Source organism: Mixophyes fleayi, chromosome 4 (genome assembly GCF_038048845.1).
Source record: "Mixophyes fleayi isolate aMixFle1 chromosome 4, aMixFle1.hap1, whole genome shotgun sequence".
Taxonomy (NCBI): Eukaryota; Metazoa; Chordata; class Amphibia; order Anura; family Limnodynastidae; genus Mixophyes; species Mixophyes fleayi.
Window position 1 is genome coordinate 277,214,028 of NC_134405.1, and position 6,290 is coordinate 277,220,317.

Consider the following 6,290-nt stretch of genomic DNA (forward strand, 5'->3'; position numbering starts at 1 on the left):
GAAGTTGCTCTTTAAAACAGTCGCTCCCAGTGTACAATAGGGCTCTCAAGCCAATCAGTAATAAACCAATATATTCTACACTTACAACCAAAACAATACAGTGTTCTCTCTTTATAACACCAACTTAAAACACATTCCAGAAGAGAAGATTACATTATAAATGAGGTGGAATATAAAGGCTCTGCAGTATAGATCATGAAAGGAAATTGTTCCGAAAATGCAAAGAAAACAAACAAACAAATAAAAAAAACATTGTATACTATGTACAATTTAAATTTGAGACTAAATTCATTGCCTCGCTATAATCAGCTGTCCAAACACTGCATAATGACAAGCCTGATTTCTGACAGTCAACCCTCCTATCATTCAACATGACCTAAAGTCACATTACATCTACAGACTGTAAACTATGAATAAGGAGCTGGAGGGATAAACATGTCCCTCCAGCTCCCAACCTCACACACCTTCCCACTTGTAACCAATGCCTGAGTTGTGTGACATCCACCAATCACCGTGCAACTACTTCCCCTCCAGTACGTGCAAAATGTAAGAGAGACTACGATTGGATTCCTGCTGTGTTGTGTGAGGGCCGGAGATGTCTCAGCAGCAGAAAGTGAAATTAACTGCTACCCAAGACGGTTATTCAATGATTTATAGCCGAGCAAAACATGTGCAGCCCTGTGAGGCCATGAAACGTGTATTTGATAGGTGGTGAATAATACAGACATGAGGAGAGTAAATAAATTAACCCCAGTTCCTTCACAACTTCTAACAAAACATAAATATTTATCATTTTACATCATTGGAGGAAACTGTAAACGGACAATTGCTAAAAAATCATCATGTCTTGTAAATACATAGTGTCTGCATCAGTTCAGGAGATTCACACAATAGTTGTATTATAGCTATTATTAACCATCCAAAGAGGACACGTGAGTTTATAAATCACACTAGGTATACATAGATGGTTGAATGTTTAGCAGGATATATCTGAGGACTATGATTAGATTGCTGCCAGTAAATAATAAGTGAGGATGCATTGATATTGGAGAAGAATGCTAAAGATTCCCATGAAATCTGTCGTGTAATAAAAGGAAGCTGTTATGATGCAGATTAGTGTATTGTCGCTACTAGTAATGGGCATAGCAAGAGAGGGGGCAGCGGCGTTTTACTTCTTGCGTCTGGGGGTGAGAAGTGTTTCTACAGAGATGATGATCACCATCCAGAAACCGCCCCCAGAGGTGTCCGAAGGGAACCGTGAGTTTCAAAAGGTAAACAACAGCCACGCCCCCTACCGTCTTCTCCCTCAACGTGTAGCGCAGCCCAGCAGTACATTTCCATTGCAAACACAGACCTGACAGAAGGTCTCCCCGTCCAAATTCTGCTGGGAAACACATTACAATAAAGTATACTGACACTTCCTATCATAACCTGATCTGGTAATCAGACTAAACTCACGGCTGCAAATGCCCGTGGTTGCAGATGACATAGGTGTTTTCTATTTGATACAAACGCAGCGTCATACACACGTGAAATAATAAAAAATACGTATACAGTAGGAAGAGGGGTCCCTGCACATGGTAGAAAAGTAGCTCAACTATACACCGTCATAGCAACAACACAGACCCACACTTTCCCTTCCAGTCCCTGCATGCCCTCAGCTGCCAACCAAAGGAGCTTCCCTAGGCGATGCCAGTCGCACTAATAAATGACTGAGCAAAATACCTCTATGCACAGTGCCGCAGTCATTATAAATACATTTTTTTAGGTAACATCCGATGCAAGGTTTTTTTAAAAGTTGTTGTTTATAGGTTTCTCCTCCCTCTTACTCTTTAAACATGACTGCCCAACATGCGCAATGCCTAATGCTTCTGCTGCACATTCCCCCACCTCTTTACCAGCTTCCTCCTCTATAGGGCTCAGTACAAATTAAGCATAATCCATCCAGCTCGCAGATCTGGAACAACTCCCATTCCATCACAGATAGGAACTAAACCCCAAATGCACCCTGATAAAAACATAGGATGAGCTCTCCTTTTTGGTTACCTTGCTGTGTTTGGGGTGTCCTCACTGTGGAGATAAGCTCAGGTTAAAATAGGGGAGGATCCCACGGAAAAAAACAGAGAAGACCATGAGTCTTCTACAGAAAGTCCAGCGGCTCATCGCACGCAGCACACTGTGGCCAGAGATCTCCTGCTCTCCCTCTTAGCAGTGGATAAAAAGTAACTCCATGTATGTCATCAAAAAAATAAATAGAAAAGGGCTCCAACTGAAATGGCTGCTCATGCAAATCCTTCAATCCCTCTGCTGATCGTCTTCGCATGCAGGCTTCCTTGATCTGTAGCAAAAAATACACATATACATATTTATATGCGTGTGTATGCTGATATGAATGGTTGCAGGCTGCTCTGCTTGGAAAGGGGGTGGGTGCTGTGAGGTTTACTTTGCACTCAATCCTATGTCAGTCTCATGCTGGAAGGGGTATGGGTTGTTGTTTTTTTATACTTGGAGATCCAGGTAGGGAGGGGGTGTAACCCGTGGCCCTTTCAGTCTGATGGTGTCCTGTTTAGCATCTGATACACTGTCACATCTGATGCAGAATATATTATATATATATATAAATATATATATATATATATATATATATTTTATAGGCTCGGTTAGCATTGCAAGTTGGACAAGGTTGGTCTCGCAATGCTGCTCTCCCCGAATAAACACTTTTTAACACTCAACTCAAAACATCTCTCTTCCAGTGTACTCCTCAATCATCTCCTCTGTTGGTCGCATCCTTCCATCTTTCCTCTCACCCTGTTCCACTTAGTGCATGCAATACGTCTGTGTACCATTTACCTACTACTTTTGCTCCCCCTTTCGTCTTGCACTGCCCCTCTATCTTGTCCTTGCAGAACTATTCCTGCCGCCCCCTCCCATCTTTTTTTGTTCCACATACAACAGCCCTGCAAACCTTAAATAAAAAATAAAGCTTAAGAGGCTAAAAAAAAAATATATTAGTGACGTACTTCAAATTTTGTATTTCTTCTGCGTCAAAAAAGAGCTTTCTGAACATAGGAGATGCATTTGGGTAGGGGATGTGAAAGAGGGATGGGTGGTAGAGGCGGTGCCAGTAACTGTACGCCCCTTGCAAGTGCAAAGGAAGTGAGTCTGTGCTGGTGTTGTGTCTGTGTGTGATCATACTACTTTATCACAAAGTCATTTATGTACTAATGGCGCATGGCCAGCTGACCATCTCTGCAGATTTACCCTTGGCACATAAGTAGGGTGCCAATGCTGAGTATGACAGTATAGTAGTGTATGCTAGAAAAGTCACAAACTGTGATATATATAGATAGATATACACTCTGTGCACACAGCTTCCATCTGAACATAAACCTAGGTATAGAAAGTGCATTAAATAATTCTGGAACTGCGCGCCCTGCTTTGGAGCAGCAGTTTCCTCCCGACCTACGACATATAATAGCTTTCAGCTACACGCCCAGTCAGGGATTCGGTTGCCTCCAGCCCTGTAAAATGACATAACGTGCAGGTGTTTCCTCCCTCCCGGGACATGCAGGGTTAAGTAGTGACAGGATGTTTGGAGGCCACAGCTAGTGGCGCTCACGCAGTAAGAATTGAGGACGGTGGTGCTCTCATTGGGAGCGGACTGTGGGAGGCGGCCGATACATGCTCTGGGCGGGCTTATGGTTACTTGTATTTGCAGCTCGGGATGACTTTGGTCGAACGATGCTTTTTAGCTGCGTGTTATGTGTATGTTTTGTGTCAGGCGCATTCAGCGGCCCAGTAAGCACACCCACTATGTCCCGCTTCACACGGCCCTCCTCCTTATAGCTGCGAAATAGGCACAGTCGCTATGAACGTTGCCTTCATCAACACTGGCTCCTAGGCAGATAACATGAATCACACCCCTTTAACCTGACTGCTCAGTGGCGTCTACCGCTGCTTTCAATGGAGCTCCCAAACGTGGAGTGAGTGACGTCACTAGCTCCTCCTCTGTCATGACGTCAGCAGCTCCACTCTACAGTGCAGGCAACCCCCCATTTTACATTCCCTGGGTTTACACCTTCCCGGAATTTACGGTTTTTCACCTCATTTCATAATTCATTTAGATATATCGAATTATCTGATTTTACGCAAAACGTACACAGATCTAATACAATAGTTTTTATTGCTGTGTAGTACTCCCAGAGATTAGTACAATAGTTCTTGCAAAAGTTACAAAACATTTATACTGTAAACAGAATATACGTTTGCTCAAATAAGGATATTATATTAGCCATGGGAGTAATTAGACATTTGAAGGCCACATAATAACATTTGGTAAGGGCCTCCATTTACTCCCTAAGGATAAATAAACAACACATACACATTAGACTTTGAGGGGAGAAGTGGGCCCCAAATCTGCAGATCCTGGAGCAGCTGTACTCCTGATATTATGGTAGTTAATGGCCCTGTTGGCCTATTTATTATAGTTTCTTTTCATTAAATTCCCCTGAAAACAGATGTTTTCGGGGGACCGTCACATATCTAATTAACATGCAAATTTATTAACAGTGCATCACAGCAGATATCATATATAGCACATATATATCATTTTTCTTTTCTGCTGAAATACAGAGTAATCCATACTTGCCATAATGGCAAGAATGATCCAGGAGCCTGCGGGGGAAGGTGGGCGTGCAGGGGGCAGGGCTCCGAAAAATCACATCATTTTGGCCCAGCCCCCGTGACGTAATGACGCAAAACGCGTCATTTTACAGCGGGGGCAGGGACAAATGCCGCGATTCCTGGTGAATTGCGGCGTTTGAACCGAATTCTGCCCACTTCACTAGGAAGTGGGCACATCAGGGAGATTGCCACACTCTTCCGGGAGTCCGGGAGCCTCCCGGACATTCCGGGAGAGTTGGCAAGTATGGAGTAATCCCCATAGGTGTCTATGGGGACTGCTATTTACCGGTATTTAAGAAGCAATGAAAAGTCATTTTCACATACGATAACGTACACAAGCTCAGGCTGGCATACATTACTGAATGTGTAAATTTTCTGGCCTGCTTTATGGGGTGAGCATTGCGGTAAAGGGATCTTCGGATCCCTCACCGCATCTTACTACTCTCCCCTCCGGTCACTATTGCAAAGGTGGTCACTTTGCGATAGTGACCATAGAAAAGATAGGGGAGGGGTCTTCGCAGGAACAGCAGCAGTCATTCATGACTGCTGTTCCTTCTGCAGTTTTTTAATAAATACACACAGTCTTTCAATCCTTTTCTTTGCAATAAGGATTGAAAGGGATTTTGTAAAAAATGCCCTCTTTAATAAATATATCCCTTAGTCTCACAATGTATTTCACTGTATAGATTATTTTTTTTTCATAAGAAATCTTAAAACATGTAAAAAATGTACATACATTTGTTTCACGAGCACATCACCATGGTAAATTGCATGTAACACATCTTAAACTGAGCAGCTCTTAGTGGGTTGTTAGTAGAGATGACTGTTAGTTCTGCTCCGGGGGAGGAGATGATTAGTTAGTTATAGGCTTAGAGGATTTAAAAAAGGCCCCATCCAATCATGTCCAACAATACTAGTGTTTTTGCTTTCTTAAAATTAAAGAGAGAGAAGAGTTTTGTGACTTTCCCATGACATCCAGGCATTGCTATAGACTAATGATTTTGGTGATGAATATAAAGATGGTAGTACAGAGATCTAACTGAGTTTCGAAGAGCTGGTAGAATTGTGGGTAGTGTCCAAGTTGAGTTCACATTCAAACCCATTGAGATAGCCTTGACCTTGTCTGGTAATGAACCTGAGTTATGCTGAGGAGCAGGTGCGGATTGGCCGTAATATTACCAGGAGTTTTCTAGGTGGGCTGGTGGTCCCCCATTATATGGACTGGGCTAGTCCCATATTCAAAGATTTGGCCCAGCATCTCTGTAGGTGGGTTGCGTGTTGCCAGGGAGAAGCAGCACGCGGCTATTTACACAGCCAGTGCAGCCTCTAGCTGCGCATGTGCTTTTCTATTCTGACCTCTACTTCTCTATTCTCCTTCTCCTGGCTTCCACAATTGATTGGGTCTATTACTATGCAGTCCCAACAGAAGTCAATGTGAGTAGTTTCCTCTGAATTGCTTTGAGACAGCAATGCACAGTAAAAGTCCCGGCCAGTACAAGCAGAAGGGCACAGCCTGCCCCTTGGGCCTTGACTACTGCCCACTTCCACTCCATTTTCGTTCTACGTTAGTCTCACCTTCTGTTTGTGTCTGTGGCTTTCTGCTGTCT

General features: G+C 43.2%; 1 protein-coding gene across 4 annotated transcripts in view; it reads right to left on the reverse strand.

Moving 5' to 3' along the window:
- The window catches only part of JADE2 (jade family PHD finger 2), a 363,485-nt gene extending 359,634 nt beyond the window's left edge, over positions 1-3,851 (reverse strand). The window contains exons 1-2 of one of the 4 annotated variants that reach the window (XM_075209765.1): positions 3,463-3,851; positions 2,047-2,338 (exon numbers count right to left, since the gene is read on the reverse strand). The gene's annotated coding sequence lies outside the window, so the exon portion shown is untranslated. Of the gene's footprint in view, positions 1-2,046; positions 2,511-3,020; positions 3,124-3,462 lie in introns of those variants that run through there. The other 3 variants (XM_075209763.1, XM_075209766.1, XM_075209764.1) reach the window with 3 other exon arrangements.
- Positions 3,852-6,290: the final 2,439 nt, after the last annotated feature.